General features: G+C 48.2%; 1 protein-coding gene across 47 annotated transcripts in view; it reads left to right on the top strand.

The window, feature by feature from the left end:
- Positions 1-22,416, top strand: part of RIMBP2 (RIMS binding protein 2) — a 352,269-nt gene that overhangs the window by 148,868 nt on the left and 180,985 nt on the right. For 9 of the 47 annotated variants that reach the window (XM_078337750.1, XM_078337760.1, XM_078337733.1 and 6 more), the window contains one exon: positions 4,995-5,101. The exons of the other annotated variants lie outside the window; for them this stretch is intronic. The gene's annotated coding sequence lies outside the window, so the exon portion shown is untranslated. The remainder of the gene's footprint in view (positions 1-4,994; positions 5,102-22,416) is intronic. 47 annotated transcript variants of the gene reach the window in all.

Below are 22,416 nucleotides of genomic sequence, written 5' to 3'. Positions count from 1 at the left end.
GGGGGAAAGGGATGGAAAACCTGGTCGGCTCCAGCTGCCTCATAAAGGATGAGTCCGCCATCAGGCCCGGGGAGCCGAGTGTCCACAGCAAGGACCCTTCTATGCCCAACACCGATGCGAGCCGGGAAGAAGGAAAATCGATGTGTTTCTTATGAATGTTGGTTGAGGGGTGACTCCATGTCTGGGGTTACTGCAAGTGCATTTGTGACTCAGGAGCACCTGGGTCTTCAAAGGCCTCCTCTGCTGACGTGACCAAGTAGCTGGGACCTCAGTGCTGTGTGCAGTGGGCAGCCCCTCCTCCTAAAACTTCTGTGGGTTCTCCAGGGGCTGGGGACTTTGTCTCCCTGGCCAGTCCACATTGGCTGCTTTGTCCCTGTCACTGGTGCTAAGTTTCCTTCATCCCTCGGCCTCTCATGACTCCCGGCTATACTCTTTCATGCACTGGGGCAGAGTGGGGGACTGAAGCGTCTGCTCTCAGGAGCATGTGCCAGTGGGGAACTGAAGGGTCTGCTCTCAGGAGCACGTGTGAGACAAACTCTAGATACACCGATGCCCACGGCTGGCACGGGTATAGCTGTGCAGGAGCAGCGAAGGGCTGGAGGTGACTGAGGGAGCCGGGACAGGCTGATCATCTGAGTGCAGCTGCGGATGGTGCTCAGGGCGGACGGTGCTCAGGGAGGACGGTGCTCAGGGCGGACGGTGCTCAGGGAGGACGGTGCTCAGGGCAGACGGTGCTCAGGGAGGACGGTGCTCAGGGCGGACGGTGCTCAGGGCGGACGGTGCTCTGGGGTGTCCAGGTGGGAAGGGACAGCGTGTACGGCCCCAAGATGGGCTCCCTGGGTTTCTGAGGGTCCACAGAGAGGCAAATGTGGGGCAGCAGAGTGAGCGAAGGGGACACAGCAGATGGTGGGTCTGAGAGGCCATGGGAGCCAGATACAAATGGCCATGGAGGCCACAGTGAGGTTCCTGTTTTGTCCCAAGTGGGTAGGACAGCACAGGAGGGTCTAGAGCATGCAGGTGGTGCCAACTGAGCATTATAAGGTTACTGTGGTTTTCGAGACCAGCTTGGACCACAGGGTGAAACCCCATCTCTATTAAAAAAAAAAAATTAGCCGGCCATTGTGGCATGTGCCGGTGATTCCAGCTGCTCTGGAGGCCGAGGCAGGAGAATCGCTTAAACCCAGGAGGCCGAGGTTGCAGTGAGCTGAGACTGCACCACTGCACTCCAGCCTGGGTGACAGATCAAGACTCTGCCACCATCCCCCAAACCTCCCATAAAAAGGTCACTGTGGGTGGCAGTAGCAGACACTGTAGCTGAGGCCTGTGTGTGGCAGGGAACACGAGTTCAAAAACCACGAATCATCCGGTGTCTCTAGCATCGGGCGTTGCAGTTCCTAGGATCGGCAGGGTCGTTCCCGTGCGGGGACCTCTGCGTGGCTGTTAACCTTAGCGGCCTCCCGCTTCCCCTCCTCTGGCTGAGCTACGTCTCTCCCCCATCTCTAACCCCCCGGTGCTCCTCCCTTTATGAGGCAGAGCCCTTAAACCCCCCCACCTCCTCCTCCTTCTGGAACTCAGCCTTTTATCCTGCCCCTTCCCTCAAGTGCCAAAAAGGTGACTGCATTACATTTCCTTTTGTGTGGCGTTTTTTCTGGGTTCCCACCATCACTTTGGTCCCAGGCTCTGTGAGGGCAGGGCCTCGGTCTGTCTCTTCCCCCTCTGCGTTCCCAGCACCGGCGACATCCCCCAAAGCATACCAGGCCCTCCACAAGCACTTGCTGAATGGATTTCTCCTTTCCCACCTGCGTAAGGATCGCACCTGGCCACTCTGGTGCTTTAATTGCTGTGGCTATTTTGATTCTGTGACCTTTGTCGGTTATTCCCGGTAATCATCACGTTGGTGACAGTGCGTAAGAAGGGACCTGATGTTATGATAAACACTGTTCTCACTGGGTTAGAGTCTTGTGTGACTGTGTGTGGTGGGGACTGCTGGCGTCACTGCTCCACAGAGGGCGGTGCGGGGAGCGGGCAGTCTAGACGGCGCCTCCATGGCTGCACAGAGCACGTGTCGAGCAGGTGGTCTAGTCCAGGTCTGTCTAATTCCGGGGCTTTGCCTCTTCCCGTCACCTTCTGTCGCTGCTTGTTTTATGCTGTTCTTCAGGTGCTGACGTATCAATGTTTTCTTCCTTTCTGACGTTTATTCCATGAAGAGCTTAACGCTTCAGGGTTTTTTGTTGTGTTGTGTTTGTCTGTCTTTTTGAGACAGAGGCTCACTCTGTTGCCCAGGCTGGAGTGCAATGGCGTGATCTCAGCGTACTGCAACCTCTGCCTGCCAGGCTCAATCAGTCCTCCCACCTCAGCCTCCCAAGTAGCTGGGCCCACGGATACAAGCCACCATACCTAATTTTTTTGTAATTTTTGTGGAAATGGGCCTTTACTATGTTGCCCAGGCTGGTCTCAAACTCCTGGGCTCAAGTGATCCTCCTGCCCCGGCCTCCTAAAGTGCTGGGATTACAGGCATGAGTCACCATACCGGGCCTAAAATTCCAGGTTTTAATAAATCACAGAGACAGAAAAGAGAGTCTGCTTTCTCCTTTCTGTCGAGCAGACCCAGGCTGCCCTTTGGTATTTGGGAAATAATGGACGTGTGTGAGTTTCCTACACACGTGGCATTCTTTCCTCCTAAAGGAGGCTGTGAAATGAGTTTGTGCAGAGCGAAGTACTTCTGAGCAAACTCACTCCAGTGAGTTCATTATTTATATAAACCATTCAGTAGATGCCTTTTAAATGCAAAGAATTGGCCGTGTCACGTTGTATCGGCCCATACACTTATTGCTGTAAAGAAATGCCTGAGACTGGGTAGTTTATAAAGAAAACAGCTTTAACGGGCTCAAGGTTCTGCAGGCTGTGGAGGAAGCATGGCTGGGGAGGCCTCAGGAAACGTTCAGTCATGGTGGAAAGTGAAGCGGGAACACGCGTCTTGCATGGTGAGCGCGGGAGCAACAGAGAAGAGGGGGGTGCTGTACACTTTTTTTTTTGAGATGGAGTCTCACTGTGTCACCCAGGCTGGAGTGCAGTAGTGCAATCTCAGCTCACTGCAGCCTCTGCCTCCCTGTTTGAAGTGATTCTCGTGTCGCAGCCTCCTGAGTAGCTGGGATTACAGGCATGTGCCACCACACCTGGCTAATTTTTATATTTTTAGTAGAGACTGGATTTCACCATGTTGGCCAGGCTGGTCTTGAACTCCTGACCTCATGTTCTGCCTGCCTCAACCTCCTAAAGTGGCGGGATTACAGGTGGTTCACTTAGAGCCAGATGAGGCTGTCCCAGGGCCCAGGGAGCTGGAGCATCCTGGACTAGCAGCGTGTGGACTGTGAAGTAGGTACTCCCCGTCTGCTTCACGTGATCCTGCGTGAGTAAGGTTTTATACACGGAACTGAAGAGAATCATACAGTCCATGGGGATGTCCTGTCTGGCCCAGCTTCTTGGGAATGGGGCGGATCTCCAAGGCAGTAGATGTCAGATGGGTGTCCCATCACTAACACACAGCTCTGAGAGTTGCAACGGCTGTGTGAGGAAGGCACATGACATTTTAGAAATCCACTCTAAAAATTTGGGTTTTTTCCATTGGATGTGCCCTGGGATCCAGACAGAGCTTTCCTACTCAGCAGATGCCCTGTTGGCACTCAGATAATTCTGCCCACCTCACAGGAGCTGGCTGGAAAAAAGAGTTTGCAAAATAGTGTGTACCAAATCGTTTACATAAGAGACATGACTGTGGGATTCGAGAAAACTCGAAGTGTTTTCAACAGATGTCTCAAAGCAAAGCATTTCGCTCTGAGCACTTGGAAGGAAGCGCACAGATCAAGTTGGCAAAGGGGCTGTTCTTCTGGCAGAGACTGTCCTTGCCACTGGAGTCTCCGGAGCAGCAGAGCACGTCTCCCTGTTGCTTCTGGATTTCCCAGAGGGGAGCACGTCATTGTCAATCTGGAATTAGAAGCTAGGATCAAGGGCTGAATGTCTGCTCACAGCTCGCTGGGACTGGCCCTGGGGTCTGTGTGGACACCAGGGAACTCTGTCCACGTGCAGGAGCTGACTTAGGCAGGGCTGCCACTGATCCAATCAGAATGTTTGATCTGGATTCCTGGGAACTTACTGTTTAGAACAGGAGGCAGAGAAGCTGGGTGTTCGGGGAGCTGAAGCACCTGAGAGAGAAGCAGCTGCAGGAGAGGAGGTTCTCAACACCCCCACCCCGCCCTGTCCTGCCCCTGCTGTGCTGAGTCCCCTGAGATGTCCTGGGTCTCCCCTCTTGCAGGCTTGGTTGGTTGGGCTTTACTTTAGAAGTTACAAGAAACCCTGCCTCCTCCCTGTAAATTTACATTTATCTTAAGACAGCCAAAGGTGGTTTTTGTTGCTGACAATGGAGAGACACCCTGATGACAGATTTCCGGTCAGCAGGACATCTTTTGGAGGAGAGATGAGATATAATGGTTCTGGGTCCACAGCCCTTTTTTTCCCTCAGTGCATGGCATGTGATGTTCGTGGGATGGCTCCGAGGCATAGGTCAGATGGGCCAAGGTGCGCCCAGAGGCACAGGTGCACCAGGCGGGGCAGCGTAGGGGGGCAGAGCCCATGCTAATTATTCCCACGGAGAGAATTCCCTATGAAGAACTGCAGGTTGGGTATTGGAGACCCGAAAAAGCAAGAAGGTAATGCTGAGTGACTTCCCGAGTGAGGCTGGAGGATGGGGGGATGGGGTGGGATGATTATGACTTAGAGGCAGGGTGGAGGGGTCCAGACTCTGAGGGGGCGCCGGCCACTGTGGCTACTGTGCCCATGGGGGTATGTGATGCTGAGCCTTCGAATGTGGGAAAATGGCAAGTAAGAACCTGCTGCCTCTTCCCAGGGACGTGCCAGTGCCCAGTTATGTGGGGACAAGGGACAAAGACCCTCAGAGAACCTCCCTCCTCTCTCTCCTTGCTTCTGTCTCCCTCTAGTGTCCCTTCAGTCAGAGCGAAGGATAGGAAGGTGGGTTCCAGAGGAGACAAGGCATCCCCCAGCCTGGAAAGTACTTCAGAGCACACATGAGTGCAGTCCTAACACGGTATGTCACGAACTCGCGCTTATAAGAGCATATGCAAACTGATAAGCATCAGCCTTTCTGTGAATCAGTTTGTGGTGGGACAGGTGACGCTGCCTTCCCATGATGCGTACGCCAGGTAGCAGACGACGTGAAAAGCTGGGGTCTGCAAAAATATTCTGTGTCTTTAATCCGCTGTTGTTTCTTCTGAATCCACAAATAATGATTACGTGAATACTTATAAAAATTTCACCTGCCTGGATATCTCAAAAGCTCCCCTTGCTTATAAAGAATGTTAATTTTCTGGCCGGGTGCGGTGGCTCAAGCCTGTAATCCCAGCACTTTGGGAGGCCGAGGCGGATGGATCACAAGGTCAAGATATCGAGACCATCCTGGTCAACATGGTGAAACCCCGTCTCTACTAAAAAATATACAAAAAATTAGCTGGGCATGGTGGTGCGTGCCTGTAATCCCAGCTACTCAGGAGGCTGAGGCAGGAGAATTGCCTGAACCCAGGGCGCGGAGGTTGCAGTGAGCCTAGATCGCGCCATTGCACTCCAGCCTGGGTAACAAGAGCGAAACTCCGTCTCAAAAAAAAAAAAAAGAATGTTAATTTTCCCTGGCTGCATTTTCTGTTTGACTTTCTCAGAGTTTAGTCTGGTCAGAGCTCTTTATGCCGACTTCTTCTCCTCTTTCAGCTTTGCTATGCTTTCCTTTCCGACTGTCTCTGCCTTTGAAAGCATTTCCCGCTCTCCTCTTTCCTGTGCATTTAAGTCCTCCCTGCCCTCCCAAGCTGTAGGCACAGCCACCCTCTGCCCTTTGAAGGAGCTGAAAAACCCAACAGCTGGAGCGGTCATCTCTGATGCAGCCCTAGGAGACGTGGAACAGCATGGCACTGTATTTGTTATTGTGTTGTATCAGTTATCAAGTGCTGTGTAACAAATTATCCCCAAACTTAGCCTCTTAAAAGAACAAACTCTGGTTTTCTCACCGATTTTGAGGGTCAGGATCCTAGAAGTTGCTTGGCCGGCTGATCTGACTCCAGCTTCTCACGAGATGTGCAGTCAAGCTGTCGGCTGGGGCTGCAGAGTCCAGAGGCTCGGCTGAAGCTGGAGAATGAGTCACTTCCAAGCTGTCTGGCACAGTTGCTGGCAGGCTCAGTTCCTTGCTGGTCACTGGCTGGAGGCTTTGACTCTCAGCTTCTGGGCCTCTCCACAGGCTGTTCATAAAATGATAGCTTGCTGCTTCTAGAACAACTCATGAGAGAGGGACCACAGTGTTTTTCATAACCTCAGAAGTGATACATCACTGCTTCCCTATTCTGTGAGTTAGAAGCAAGCCACTAAGTTTAGCCCATAATCAAGTTAATCTCCACCTCCTTGAAAACAGGAGCATCGGAAAATTTGGGGACATATTTTTCAAGCCATCCTACACCTCTTGTCTAGAGGGGCAACAGCAGCTCCGCTTTCTCTATTACTGCCTTGCAGGAATTGGGGCCCAGAATCGCCCAAACACCTGCTATGTTTTAGAAGCTAGGATTGTTGTATGAGAGCGTGTGTGTGTGAGTATGTGAGTGTGTGTGAGAGAGTGTGTGTGTGTCTGTGTGTGTAAACTGGCAACAAATTAAAAAAATACTGTGCAGACTGAGCGACATGAATTCAGCCTCTGGGCTGGCAGATTAGGGCCTTTGACCCTGGGCAGGCAGTTTACAGATTTGACCCACTTTGTCAATGATGAATTTCATGACAAGTTCTCATCAGGAACTGATACTTGACAAGCCTGCTAAGAAGAAAATGCATCCTCTCCAATATGGGTTTTCAAATTCTCACCATTCATTTTTGAGAGTAGAAACAATATTATTTTAAGGACAATCAGCTATGGCAGTGACTTGGTTCTTCCCTCTCCCATCCTCAGCAATATTGGAGCGCTGTGTGGCCACAGCCCTGAAATAAATGCTTTCTATTTATTTCATGAACAGTGTTTTTCTATTTATTTCATGAACAGTGTTATGAAAAACAAACACTCTTCACCCTTTGTGCTGCTCTGTGAGCAAATGTGATGGTAATAAATTAAAGGATCTACAGAGACAGCCCCCATACATGTTATTGAGCTATAACATTTTCAAAAGAGGGGACAGCCAGGCAAGATGTCTCATACCTGTAATACCAACACTTTGGGAGGCTGAGGCGGGCAGATCACCTGAGGTCGGGAGATCAAGACCAGCCTGATCAACATGGAGAAACCCTGTCTCTACTAAAAATACACAATTAGCCAGGTGTGACGGCACGTGCCTGTAATCCCAGCTTCTCAGGAGGCTGAGGCGGGAGAATCGCTTGAACCCGAGAGGTGGAGGTTGTGATTAGCCAAGATCGTGCCATTGCACTCCAGCCTGGGCAACAAGAGTGAAACTCTGTCTCAAAAAAAAGAGAGAGGACAAAGGGTAGGCTTTGTGGATGGAGTACTACCAGGAATCTCTGAGTTACGGGAGCCCATGGTTCTCCGAGAAATAGTGATAAGATGGGGGATGGCGTGGTTCTTTTCTGCAAATGTGGAAGCAACCACATGTGTATCCACTTAAGTGACACATAGTTTGAGCCCGGACCTTTTCCAGGCACTGCCGTAGGTGCTGGGATCCCGCATCAAACAAAACAACGCCCTTGATTCATGGAACTCATTATCCAGCGGGGAGAGACGGCTGATAACGGCATGCTACCTAGTTAAAGAGTGCCAGTGCCGGGTCATAGCTGACTCTGTTTAAAATCCTCCACACTGCTTCCTGTTTTACATCCCTACCAGCGAGGGTTGAGTTCCAATTTCTCCACATCCTTGACAACATTTCTAACTTTCCACTTTTTAAATAGTTATTTTAAGTGGTCGGCATCTGTGCCTGGGAGGTCAAGGCTGCAGTGAGCCGAGCTCACGTCACTGCACTCCAGCTTGGGTGAGTTCCCCCTAAAAAAGTTATAGGTATCATAAAGGGCATGGAGTGACATTTCGTTGGGGCTTTGACTTACATTTCCTCCCCCTGCTGCTTTACGGTGGTATAACTGGATATCGAAAACGGTACCTAGTGAATGTATACAGTTTGAGCTTGGACATATGTATACATTCGTGTTATTACCATGAGCGAGGTAATAAACACACACTTCACCTCCAAAAGTTTCCTTGTTTCTTTGTCCTTTTGCATGTGTGTCGTAAGAACACTTGAGTCTACCCTCTTAACACATTTTTTTTTTTTTGAGATGGAGTTTCACTCTGCTGCCCAGTCTGGAGTGCAGTCTCAGCTCACTGCAACCTCCACCTCCCCGGTTTAATGATTCTCCCTGCCTCAGCCTCCCAAGTAGCTGGGATTACAGGTGCCCGCCACCACACCGAGCTAATTTTTTGTAATTCTAGTAGAGATAGGGTTTTGTCATGTTGGCCAGGATGCTCTCGAACTCCTGACCTCAGGCAGTTCACCTGCCTCGGCCTCCCAAAGCGCTGGGATTACGGGCGTGAGCCACCACCCCTGGCCTCAACACAATTTTAAGTGCATAGCACCTTATTAACTGTAGGCTCAGTGCTGCAAAGCAGATTGCTGGAGCTAACGCAGCATGTGTATCAGTGATTGAAACCCATGGAACCACAACTGCCACCTCCCCCTCTCACACCCCCTGCTAAGCCCCCACCGTTTAGAGGCCTTATATAAAAGGAGTGTTACAGGATTTGTCCTTCTGTGACTGACTTATTTCACTTAGCATAATGTCTTTGCAGTCTGTCCATGCTGTTGCAAATGATGGAACTGCCTTCCTTTTTTCAGGCTGAATAATATTCCATTCCATGTATATACCCATTTCCTTGGCATCTCCCTAATGGCTAAGGATGCCGAATGTCTTTTCGTGTGCTTTTTGGTCATTCGTTGTGCCATGGTTGCTGGTGCAATGTTCACTCTAAAATAGTTGTTATGTGAATCTCACCCCAAGTTTTAAAGTGTTAGAAAAAAGTAAAAGCTGTGGCACGTTTAAGTGAGAAATGCTTTGGGGAAAAAACACAGTGCTGAGGAGACTGAGGAAGTAAAGTAAGGAGGAAGGGGACATTTGCAGAGTTCTAAAAGGTGGTCAGGGTGGCCTCAGATGGCATATGACCAGACACCTGGAGGGTGGGGCAGTTAGCCACGGGTACCTGGGAGAAGAAGAAGAGAGGCAGAGGTGCAAAGGCCCTGGGGCTGCGAGCGCCCGGCTGTGCAGGAGCAGCAGGGAGGCTGGTGTGGTGGAGGTGGAGTGGGTGAGGGGAAACGCAGCTGCAGAGGAGGCCGGGGAGCCAGGCTAGGTGGAATCCGGCAGGCCCAGGAAGGACTTTGGCTCTTTTATATAATTGAAATGGAAAAGCACTGCGGGGTTTTAGATGGAAGAACGATGCGAGCTGACTTCCATTTTAAAAATGTTAAGAGGATCGCTGTAGCTGCTGGGTTGTGGAGGGGGCGAGTGTATTACAGTAACACAGAGGAGAGTGGGGGTCACCTGTGCCCTCACCTCTGGTCAGTGTCCATTCGGGATGACTTGACTGTTGGCTTGAAATGGCCAACCTGGCTCAAGGTTTAAATAAGCACCGCTGAAAACATAATTGCACTTAAATAAAGCCCCTGCTGCAGTCGGGCATATCTGTTTATCCTCTCAAAGGATAGGAGCGGTAAACACGAAAGCTCCCAGTGTACTCTCATTACGAGTCACCATTTCCATACTTGATTCCCTGTGAGGTCTGACTGTGCCATTCCTTTGAACAGCTTAATTAATAACTGTAGAAGAATCCCAAACCTTTCGCTATTAACCTTTGATCTGGAAGCTCAGCCCCACTGACTTCAGGCAACCCTTTGATCTGCTCTTCCACTCTGCATCTGAACCAATTTAGCCCTCTCATCTCAGGCTCATCGCTGGACTTCCAGCTGGAGATGCCGCCGGATGAGGCTTGGCAGGGCATGGGAACGTGTTTTTCATTTATTTGTGGAAGAAAAATGTAGGCTGGTTTAAGGGGCGATGGAAATACGAAATTGACAGGGTGGGTCCTTCTGTGTCACTTGCACTCAAGATTTGTAAATGCGTTTTGAACAGCCCTCTTAGATTTAGACCCAAACCCTGCACAACAGTGTTTTGGCAGATACATTTTATGCAGCACGAGTGGGCTTTCAGCTTCTAGTCTAGTCCTCAGAAAGAAAGATGAGGTCAGTGAAGTTGAAAGCTGTCTATGGCCAGCCGTCCGTCATACCGAGCTGTGCTGTCAGAGATTTCTGCTTAGATTGTATTAAATGCACAGTGAGTTACTCCCAGCTCAGTGATTTTCCTCTGCCTTTCAGATTCCCTTCACTCTGGAAAATGCCCAGTGGAATTCTGACAAGCTCCACTCTTACAGAATTGAGAAGGCACTTGGTTGCTTGCTGCCATCCATTTTTCGTTTATTCCTGCCAAACAGAACTTCAGCTGAAGTTGTTTTTTTAGGTATCCACCCCTTCTCCAAGGACCCTGGCTGTTATAGCCAAGGCTGAGCTCCTTGGGTCTTAGAACTCCAGCCCTTGTGAGGGGTTGGTCCTGGGTAGGGGGTGTGATCCAACTCTGGCCAATGAGAGATAAGGAGAGGCTCATATGTGGCTACCAGAAAACTTTTTTCTTTCATGTATATGATGCTTCCGGAAGTATGTCTGCCCTTCCTTCCCTTGGTTGCTGTCAAGCAAAGATGACTGGTCCTGCTGAACCCATATGATTCCAGCCTGACAGCAAAGTTGATATACAGAAAAGAATAGAAGCCAGGCACTTGCCAGGTAGGGCCCCTGGATCGAGTCATGCCTGAAGGCTGATCCATGCCAGGACTTCCAGTTAGGTGAACTCATCATTTTCCATTTCAATTAAGCTGACTTAAATGGATTTTTCTATTTCTAGCAGATAAAACTCCACTCTATTAGGAATTTTATGGAACTCTTGTTCCTTGTGAATAAAGTATTCTAAGTTTCATGGAGGGTGGCTTTGAAGTAAGTTAATACAATCCAGTTTTAGATCACACACAAATGATTCATTTGCTGAGTATGAGAAAAGGAATGTACTAAAAGAGTAATGAATATCTATCTTAAAACTTAACAAACTTTACAAATTGATGATATATCTCCTCTCCCTGTGTGTCCGATTTTATGCTGTATTTCCCGGATCGAAGGTACCATCACTTTTGCTGTATTTCCCGGATCGAAGGCACCGTCACTTTTGCTGTATTTCCTGGATCAAAGGTGCCGTCACTTTTGCTGTATTTCCTGGATCGAAGGCGCCGTCACTTTTGCAGAGTTTGATACTTTTCCTGTCATCTTTTTCTGCACTTTTCTATATTTTAACATTTTTGATGGTGAACATGCTGGTGAGTAACCATCAGAATAAATCATTAATAAAAGATAAATTCAGATAAATATAAGACTTCTCAAACTCTGGAGCATGAAAGATCTCATTCTAAGATCTGTTTAACAGATACGTGCAGCGGAAGAGTTGCGTGAGTTAAAACTAAAGCAGGGTGAAGCCTTACTAGGATCGCTGCCTCTGCGTTCAGAAACTCCTTTATTATGTTTAGGGAATATTTATCCCGTAGCTTAAAAATGGGGTTTGAGATGCATTGAAAGCTACCACAAATGACCACATATGTTTAATGGTCAGTCGGGAGTGAAACATATCCGTGTTCTGTATGTGAGTCACTAGAAAAATCACGCCTGATAATGCAAGAAGGACCCATCCCAGGGCTCTCTGAGTCGAGGAGGAAAAGGCTTACAAACTCCTGCAATTAAGAGGGAGTTTGTAATGCCAGCTTGCTAGGGATGCTGAGGCAGGAGAATTGCTTGAGCCTGGAGATGGAGGTTACACTGAGTCGAGATCGTGCCACTGTGCTCCAGCCTGGCTGACAGAGCGAGACTCTGTCTCAAAGAAGAAGGTGGTAACTGGGTTTGGGGTAAATTGCTCTTATCAGTCAGGTTCCCAAATAACTATCTGATACTCTGCTTTTAACCAGATTGGCCTGGGGCCAGCTTTCCTAAATACGTTCCCTCAACTCCCGGTTTGAGACATCAGGAAAATGAATGAAGACATACAGTGTGCTGGGCTTTGGGAAAATAAGTGTGTCTGTGTGTTTGTTTGTGAATGCTGCCATGACACATACCATAGACTGTGTGGCTGAAGCCACAGGCACTCGTTCTCCCCCAGACTGTGTGGCTGAAGCCACAGGCGCTCGTTCTCCCCCAGACTGTGTGGCTGAAGCCACAGGCGCTCATTCTCCCCCAGACTGTGTGGCTGAAGCCACAGGCGCTCGTTCTCCCCCAGACTGTGTGGCTGAAGCCACAGGCACTGGTTCTCCCCCAGACTGTGTGGCTGAAGCCACAGGCGCTCGTTCTCCCCCAGACCGTGTGGCTGAAGCCACAGGCGCTCGTTCTCCCCCAGACTGTGTGGCTGAAGCCACAGGCGCTCATTCTCCTCCAGTTCCGGAGGCTGCACATCCGAGATCAAGGTGTTGGCAGGGTTGACTTCTAAGGGCTGACAGGGAGCCCCTGTTCTGGCCTCTCTCCTGTCTTCTGGTGGTTTGCCGGCCATCTTTGGGGTTCCTTGGCGTGTAGAAGCATCCCCCTGACGTCTGCCTTTATCTACCCATGGCGTTCTCTTTGTATCTGTGTCTGTGTGCTCCAGTGTCCCCCTTTGGTAGGGACTGCAGTGGTACTAAATCAGGGGCCCGCCAGCTGCAGCATGGTTGCCTCCTAACTTACTACATCTGCAGTGGATCTAGTTCCAAAGAACATCACATTCTGAGGTTCTGGGGGTTAAAGCTTCAACTTGGATTTTGATGTGAGGACACAATTCAACCCTTAATAATTATAAGAAAATTTCAATAAGGGCTCTTGGGCATAGGGAGGGAGGGAAGCTGTGATGAAATATTTTGGGTAGAGTCTAACAGGTTGATCTGTGCTTGTTGAACATACTTGAAAGTAGGGTCCCATTTCGTTGAGACACATGCAATAGATGAGCTGCTCTCCTGACTCATGAACATGGGCCATGGACGGGCACAGCTTGGCCACGGGAGGAGTCAGTGTTGCTGTGTTGTAGGGGAAGCGTCCCCTATGAAATTTACTGTCCATTTGACTGGAGATCTCAAAGCAGGTGGGGGTGGGAGGGGAGCACATCCTGCCTCCCAGAGGACATTGGCAATGTCTGGAGAGGTTGTGGGTGGTCATTACCAGTGGGTGGTCAGAGGTCATCCAGTGGGTGGAGGCCAGGGGTGTGGATAAATGTCCTGCCCTGCACAGGAGAGCCTCACACCAAAGAACCTTCCAGACCAACATGGCCATCGTGCTGAGGTTGAGAAACCCTGGAACAGAGCCCCCTGACTCTGCCCTCCTCCAAAATTAAACCCACGGTGAAATGAAAGGGGAGATGAAGTTAAGGAGAGTTAATAAGAATGATAGCCTGGAATTTGAACTGAGGAAGTCTTTTACCACATTAACTGAATATCGTGGGGGAAATAGAAATTCTACCTGCAATAATACTTTGCCTTTAGAACAGACGTTTGGCTCTGTCTAGGAGAGTTGTAATTCCCAGACCTTGGAGTGAACAAACCCTGGACTTTGGCCCTGTGTTGTCACTGAGTCACAGCTCTGCCGCTGACCAGCTGTCTGCCCTTGAGTGAGTTGCCCGACTGCTCTCATTCTCAGTTTCCCTCTCTGTAGACTGGGGGTGGAGTGAGTCACAGGAGCACATGCCTGATGGGTGCAGAGCGTGTCCTAACTGCTCTGTGCAGATTATCTGTAAACAGCCCTGGGAGGCAGGTGTTACTATTCATTTTACAAGAAAATTTGGAGGCCTTGAGCAGTCAAGTAGCTTTCTGAAGGTCATCTGGTTAAGGTGTTGGATCTGGGATTTAAATACCTGCTGGCTGCAAGGCTGACACAGTCACTGTGTGGCTTCCAAGCCAGCACCCTTAGTCACTACAGCATGTGGTCTCACACAGCTGCGGAGAATTGGGCTGGGCACGGTGGCTCACGCCTGTAATCCCAGCACTTTGGGAGGCCAAGGCGGGTGGATCACGAGGTCAAGGGATTGAGAATTAAAGAATTCATATGAATTAGCTAGTTAGCCAGTGCTCTGCACACAGCCCCAGCTTACCCTTAACAAATAGAAACCGTGTTTAAAAGAGCACCAGGGTTGCAGTCATCAAGGTGTGGAATCAACCTAAGTGTCCCTCAGCGGATACGTGGATAAAGAAAATGTGTGCATTCACAGCGGAGTATTATTCAGCCATGAAAAGAAGGAAATCCTGTCATCTGTCCTTACACGGATGAACTGGGAGACACTACACTAAGTGAAACAAGCCAGGCCCTGAAAGACAAGTGCCACGTCATCTCCCTCACAGGCAAAATCTAAGACAGTTGAACTCACAGAGGCAGAGGGGAGAATGGTGGGTACCAGGGCTTGGGGACAGGGGATGGGGTAGCGGTTGGGGAGTTGTTGGTGGAAGAGTACAAAATATCTGTTAGGCAGAATAGATTCCAAGAGAACTGTCTGTGCAACATGGTGACTACAGGTAATAGGTTTGTGTATTTGAAAATCGCCAGGAGATTAGAATTTCAAATCTTCTCGCCACAAAGAAATAAGGCCATTGATATGTTAATTAACAGGATTTAATTATTCCATAATATAAACAGGTATCAGAACATCACATTGTACCCCTAAATACATGCACTTATTGTCTATTAAAATAAAATATAAGAAAACATGGTACTAGCATAAGAGAAGATAATCTGAAGTTGAGATTATGAGAATAGAGACTAATAAAAAGAGGGAGAATGTGAGTTTCTAACATACTTGACAATCAGGTTCATGATCAAGTCAGTACATTACTTGGGGAGTATATAGTGTGAACAGCAAATGTAATTTAACAACATTTTAGCGGGGAAATGTATTCTCTTGGAAGAAGATGAGAAGTGCAGGATTGCCAGCTCCTCCCTGGACCTGGTGGGTCAGCACAGTCCTTTTCACTGGGGATTCGGATGCCTGTGCAGATCTTGGATGTGCTGCTCAGACCAGCCCTTCTGAAGGGGACTGCCTGCCCTCTGACTGTGCACCCAACCCCGTGCATGAGGCCATGGGCTGGCTGCATTCCCTCTCTCGTTCCCTTGTCTCCAGGGCTCTCCCTGCTGACCTAACGGCATGCTTCATTCTTCATTCTCATGTGGGTCCCTGGAGTTGGCCTGAGCTGTGTGGCTGCTGACATGTCCTTAGCCTGACTGGACTGGGAGTAGCCAGCAGCTGATTTCTGTCTGTCACCATCACTGTGAGGAAGACAATTAGCTCTTTCCATCTCAGGAAGTACAAAGCCCAGCCCCACCCTGGCAGCTGTGTTTGTTTGCAGAGAGAGGTGTGTCTGCTGGTGATCACAAAATATTATGATCCCATATGTCCAAACTGATCATAACTGTGGAAATGTTTATCTTCAGATTTATCCATGGTGCTAATGGTTATGGCGTTATTAGCAAGCTCTTCTCCATGACACAGTGAGGGGAGAACTTGAGTCAATGCTGTCAGCTAAAAAGCCATCAAGAATGGCCCCAGGAGGAATCAGCTAGCCACTGCGTTTTGCTGTAGTCCTTTCATTCCTGGGCGAATAGAATCAGATCCTTATTGCCTTAACCACATAATGGTTACAGCCCATCACCACTGAGCATTTATTCTATGCCAGACATGAGTCTCAACACTGCCTGAAGCACGTAATTCCTCCTATTTGCTTATTTATTTCCTTCTGCAACACAATGGGTGGACACTTATCACCTGCACTTTTCAGGTGAGGAAACTGAGTCACAAGAGCCGGAGTAAGAAACTTGCCAAAGTCACAGCTCTTCGGTGGCAGGGGCAGGAATTAGAGCGAGGTGGTCTGTGGCGGTGTTGCCAGGTGAAGGCGGGGCATTGAACAAGGTGACACTGTTGTCTACAGATAAGTCGAGGAAAAACAAGGATTCTGAAATGTGTTTTTAAAAATCAGTCTCCCAGGTAGCTGAATTTTTCATCTATTGCTGTGACCTATTTGTCACTGATTGCTGTGTAATAAATCACTGCAAGTCAGTGGCTTCAAACAACACACATTTGCTACCTCATGGTTTCTCTGGGTGGAGAGTTCAGGCACAGCTCAACTGGGCCTTCTGCTCAGAATCTGTGGTGAGTCTGCCAAGGCGTGACCTCGGGCTGCCAGCTTCGGAAGGGGCCTCCGCTTCTGAGCCCATCTGGGGGTGCTCTACCTCCCAGCTCACCCCACTGGGGTGGGACCTGTCTCCAAGGTCACTCACGTCACTGAGCATAGACCTGACTGCGTTTTCAGACAGGTCGATGGACGTGGATGAGTTTCTTGAGCTGCTGGAGCAACGGGCAGCTTAGACAGAGGTGTGTTGTCTGATAGTTGGGGGTTGAAGCCTGAGCTCCAGGGCCAGCAGGGCTGGTCCCCCTGAGGCTGTGGGAGGCTCCACTGCAGGCCTCTCCCACTTCTGCACTTGCCAGCACCCTTTGTTCTCCTGGGCCTGCAGGTTCTCCACCCCTCTCTGTCCCACCTTCACCTGGCATTCTTCCTGCATGCATGTCTGTGTCCAGGTTCCCCTTTTGAGAGGGACACAGGTGTGTGGGACTGGGGCCTGCTCTACTGCAGTAAGACCTCGTCTTAACTCATCACACCTGCTGAGACCCTATTTCCAAAGAAGGTCCCATTCTGATAGATCAGGAAGCTGAGATGCAAGGTGAGGGAAGACGTCTCTGCACCTGCGCCCTGGGGGTGCATAGTGCTGGCTCCCGCTCGCTGGCCTGGCGCTCTACCTTCTCCACATCTCATCCTGACCCCCTTCCTGCTCTTCTCCGCACTGGTCCTGGGGGCTGCACTACACATTCGGGCTCTCGCCGTCTGCCTTCCATTTGGGCTTGGCCAGTGGGGATGGCACCATCTTGAGATGGGAAGGTAGCAGGGGAGAAGGTGGGGAGTGTCGCCCCACTCCTTTCCTTCCTGGGGGGTGTTTCCAGCAGCTGCACCTCCCTGCAAGGCTCCATCTCCCCTGGCCTGGGCCCCTGCAAGCAGGGTTCACCGGCTTCTCACGGTTGCTTGGCTGTCCATCCTGGGCTGGACTTTAATTCCGCCCCCGCCCCTGTACAATGTTCCTTCTCTAACTTTTCCGAATCCCAGCTGGAGGTGCCATCTGTTTCCAGACAGCACCCTGATCGGTACCGCTTCCCGAGTTCCAACCGTTTGTCTTAGACAAATGGTAAGATAAAAATTGCGCAGACAGTGAGAATGAATCACTGGTCTCCAGGGCTTCATAGAAACCACCTTGATCCACTGGATATGAATTTATCCTGTGCAGGCCACATGAGGGGACTGCTTGGGTCGCAGCGCTTCTTATCCCTCAGCCAGCTCATGAAGATCTGGGCAGACACAGTGCACGTTGCCAGGGCAGGCCTGCCGTGGAGTGATTTAAAAAAGAAAACAACTCTGCGTTGAAAACATAGGCTCGCTCGAAACCAGGAAGACAAGTCCAGCAGGCCTTGACTCCCCTGCCAGAATCTAGCGCAGTGCTGCTCATCCTGTTCATTTTCTCTCTTCCCCGAAGTACGAGGGGGCAGAGGCTCACCTGCCATGCCACGTGGTTGCCATGGCAACCCTGATGTTCCTACCGGGTGCTGCCTCCTCTCCGTGCCTGGCGACGGGCCTGGCTCATTGACATGTATTTCCGAGAGCTGGCCTGCACGGCTGCCTTTCAAGATTATTGCTCAGAATGGAACCAGATGATGATGAAGTTTTGCCAGGCATGGGGCATTATTTTCAAGGTCTCAGACAATCCCCCTCCTCTTGTGTATGGGACTGGCTTTTGCACCAGCAGCTTCATGTTTTAGCTGCTTTATCTGGAAGTCCTTCCAAGGTCAAAGCCACAAAAACATAAAAATGCATGCTGTAAATCAATGGTGAGATGGTCGTTGGAAAGCTTTCCTGTGCCCCAGGTAGATCTCTTATTGGATGTTAAGACATTCAGATGGTTTTCTGGGAAACAAATGTATTTATACTTTTGTTTGTTACCACTTCACTGTGTTTTCCGTAATAGAATCATATTTCTGCCCTCAAATGAGCCATGATGTGTGCTCAGGCTTGCGTTTATGGTCCTTGAGTTCATTAACAGGAATGCCCTTCAGAAGCTAAAGTATAAATACTAAGGTCGTCTGTGTCCAGGATGGTGAGGGGTGTGTCACGTGAGACTCACATTGCCTCTTGTTTTGACTAACTGCTGCCATAGCCAGGAGCTAACATGGGCTTTTGGAAAAGGTTTTCTTTTTTCCTGCAAGAGCTTTCTGCTGAATCTGATTGTTCAACAGAAGCTGATTTCCTGGCTCGTCTCAACAGAGGCAGAAGTTCACCAAAGGGAGCTGATGTAGGAGAGCAGTCCAACCCCCGAGCCCTGGAGTCAGATCTTTCCTGTGTGACCTCAGCAAGTCTTTTCACTTGCCGTGGCCCTGTTTTCTCTAAGATGGGGCTAATGATGGCACCTGTTTCACAGAGATAATTTGAGCTTTGAATAAATTCATGTTTATAAAATGTTTAGAACAGCATGTAAGTGAATTCAAATCTTTGCTATTTAGGAATACTTTTCAACAGTGCCTTCACTGACAACTTCTCTTGTCTCTGTTTTCTGTCCATAAGTGGGAATAGTGATGCCACCTACTTCATAGTTATTTTGAACTTTGAACAGATAGATTCTTGTTTATAAAATGTGTAGAACATTCCACAAACGAATTCAAATCTCTGTTAGATATTTAGGACTGCTGTTCAGCAGTGCCTTCACTCACAGCTTACCTTGTCTCTTGTTTCCTTTCTAGAAAATGGGATAATGATGGCACCCACTTCATGGTTATTTTGAACTTTGAACAAATTAATGTTAATAAAATGTGTAGAACAGCACATAAGTGAATTCAAGTATTTGTTGAATAAATATTTAGGATTGTGGTTCAACAGTGCCTTTACTCACAACTTCTGTTGCTATTAGTCTGTGTTCTTAAGCCTAAGGAACTGTCATTGAATTTGAGGGTGATGTTAGTAGGTTCACTCCATGATGGGTGTATATTGTATCTGTTTCACCACCAAAAACCTGAGGTTTCACACCTACTTCATATGCACTCTCTACCTGTCTGTGGAGAGTCACTAAGATACTTGAATGATGGGACAGGGTGCTAATCATTCCCTGGGCACTTTCTATAAGCTGGGTGCATTAGCAAACATTTAATCTGAATTATGTCATTTAGGCCCCAGAAAAGCCCCCTGAGGTGCATAAGAATTGAGGAAAGTGGAGCTCCAAGAAGTTGAGAGTGGTCTAAGACCTCACAGGTAGTGATGGTGTAACAGAAAATTGAAGTCAGGATTCCTGTGTCTGCTCCCAGTCCCTAGTTTTTGCTATTACATGTGATGTGTGCGCTCTCTCTCTCTCGCTCTCGCTCTTTTGTCTATAGTTAAAGTACTGCTTCCTGACATCAGTGAGCTTACAGTCACCTGTCATACTCCAAACTCGGAACATAGTTGGCTCACAACGAATGTTTGCTGGACATAGGAATACATATATTTTTTTAATTATTGGAATTTTTACTGTGATCCCATAAATCTAGAGTCCTTAATTCCAATATCTTGTTGATATTCTTTGAGCCCACCACCAACAAAGTGAATTTAACTCCATGTTTATGCAGAGTTTGAGGAGAGAGAAATTTTAGTTCAAGTCCCAGAACTGCCACCATGGTAGCTCTATATCTTTGGTCAAGTTATTAATTTATTATTTTTTTCAAGACAAGGTTTTCCTCAGTTGCCCAGGCTGGAGTGCAGTGGTGCAATCATGACTCACTGTAGCCTGGACCTCCCAGGCTGAGGTGATCCTCCCAGCTCAACCTCCCAAATAGCTGGGACTATAAGCATGCACCACCACACTCAGCTAATTTGTGTATTTTTAGTAGAGATGGGTTTTTGCCATGTTGCCCAGGCTGATCTTGAACTCCTGGGCTCAAGCAATTTGCCTGCCTTGACCTCCTAATTGTCAAATTATGTAATACCTAGCATTCAAATTCTAGATATTAAGATTGGTATAATAATAATAATTATGCTCACCTTATAGAGTTATTGTAAATGTTAAAGAGAAAATTTAGAGAAAGTGTTTAACACAGCAGCTGGCAGAAAGAGGCATGTGATAGGTGTTAATTATCATGATAGTAGTATGTGTTATTGTGTCCAGTGCTTTCTTGGTGTGGGGCTGGCCAATCACATGCTGCCCTTCAGTTTTCTCCCTGTTTTCCCTGAATCAGAGGTGATCTGTCTGGTTTTCTCTGAGATGACTATTGTTGCCAAATGGAATGACCCTGGGAATCTCTTAATCAGCACCTTGGACAGTGCACAAGGCTCGGTCTCACTGGGGTAATCAGCACCTTGGACAGTGCACAAGGCTCGGTCTCACTGGGGTGTACAGAATCTCACTTTTCTAATCAGTTTCAGTGATCAGTGCAGACAAAAGACTAACATCATCCTTTGTATCAAGCATTTGTCTCCTAGTTTTTATATGAAACTGGCAGAGCCAACAAGCTGATTTGTTATGAAAACACGACCTTGTTACGCGAATTTCTAATGTCAGGACTAATGATGCTCATTTCCTGATCTGCTCACCAGCAGTTTTTAAGATGTCGTATTTTACCAGAGTACTATTTAGGGAAAGAATACTCTCATCATCATTTTAGCCATTATCTTGTCATCATTATTTCCTGTTATGTTTTAGACAAATCTTGTCCTAACCGTTTGCAGTTGTATAATTGTTTTGGAAAAGATACTAATGCACTAATTTTCTTTTATAAATTTATGTACTTTTCAAGTGAATTTTGGAAAGGAGACATAATTTTTCTTAAAGGTAGCTTTGTTTATGTAATTACCACATGAAAAATATTTGCTTTCTGTTGACTGAGCCTGTATTTACTGCCCATTGCCCCTTACCCTGGCCAACCAAATTATTCCAGAGAATGTGAATTTCATGAGTTTGCCACTAAAATACATGAAGCAGGTGATAGTCCTTCATTTATTAGAAGCTCTCTTATTGATGTTATGTCTGTCATGCCTTAGCATGATACCAGCAAATGCATCTTATAGATGTGAAAGCAGTTGTGAGCCCGAGCAACCCATTATCCAGTTTGACCCAATGCCATGGAAATGACTCTGACATTGGTTTGACAATTCATGTAGTTAACGTGGGACCTGAAATGGTGCAGTTTTGTGAGTCTAAACCTCTTTTAAGCTCATAGTTCATGGTTTACCACTAACTTGATGTGAAACGGCAAGGCCATGTGGTGATTTGGGGATTTAATGTAGGAATCCACTCCTGTGGGATGACTGGAAGGGAACTACCTCTACGTGGAGCTCTGCCTTGATGCTTGATCTAGGTCTGTGCAGCACAGGAGAGACCCAGGGCAGCACCACAGATGGAGTCCCTTCTGTTTCCTCGGGTTCCTACCTTGGTTGCTCTATTTGTGCACGCACTGTTTTTATTAAGAGTGCACACTTTTATAAATCGGACGCAGGGAACTAATTACTAGGCATGACATCACCCCTGTAATTCACTACTGGACTAGCAGCCCTCGCCAAAGCAGTAAGATAAGAAAAAAAAAATTAAGAAATGTAAGAACGGGTAAAGAACAAGAAAATTTCATGATCTGCATTCTATATTTTTAAAAACAGTGAACTAAGGAACATTAATCATTTGTTAGATTAACATTTCTTTTTCATGCAACATCTGAGTGCCTATGGGCATGTACCCATGAACACAGGACAAATGAAGTGAGAAATATCTCACGAATCAAATCATGGGAAACATTCTGTGGGCTTCTAGGGTGATAGCACAATTATATACATTGTTTTCTTGCCATTCAAGCCCCTCTGATGCCAGCTTTCCACCTTTCTCTACCAGCATGACTGGCCAGGTGTGGCTTGGACTTCCACACCTGGGGTTCTTGCTGGAGTCACTCTTCTTTTTGTAATTCCTACTTACTCGATTAACCCTTTTGAGAGTTAGATCAAGTGGCATCTTTATTCACCTGTGTCCAATCAATAATAAACAGTGACCTGCTGCTTATTGTTTATGAGGTAACATGGGGTCGGCTGTGAACAGCACACAGACACCAGCTCCTGGGGGTGGCACCACACCTGCCACCGTGATTTAGGTGCACAGGGATCAGCTGTGAGCAGCACACAGACACCAGCTCCTGGGGGTGACGCCACACCTGCCACCGTGATTTAGGTGCACAGGGATCAGCTGT

The sequence above is a fragment of the Callithrix jacchus genome, chromosome 9 (genome assembly GCF_049354715.1).
Source record: "Callithrix jacchus isolate 240 chromosome 9, calJac240_pri, whole genome shotgun sequence".
Classification (NCBI taxonomy): domain Eukaryota; kingdom Metazoa; phylum Chordata; class Mammalia; order Primates; family Cebidae; genus Callithrix; species Callithrix jacchus.
This window is presented reverse-complemented; position numbering and strand designations above follow the sequence as displayed.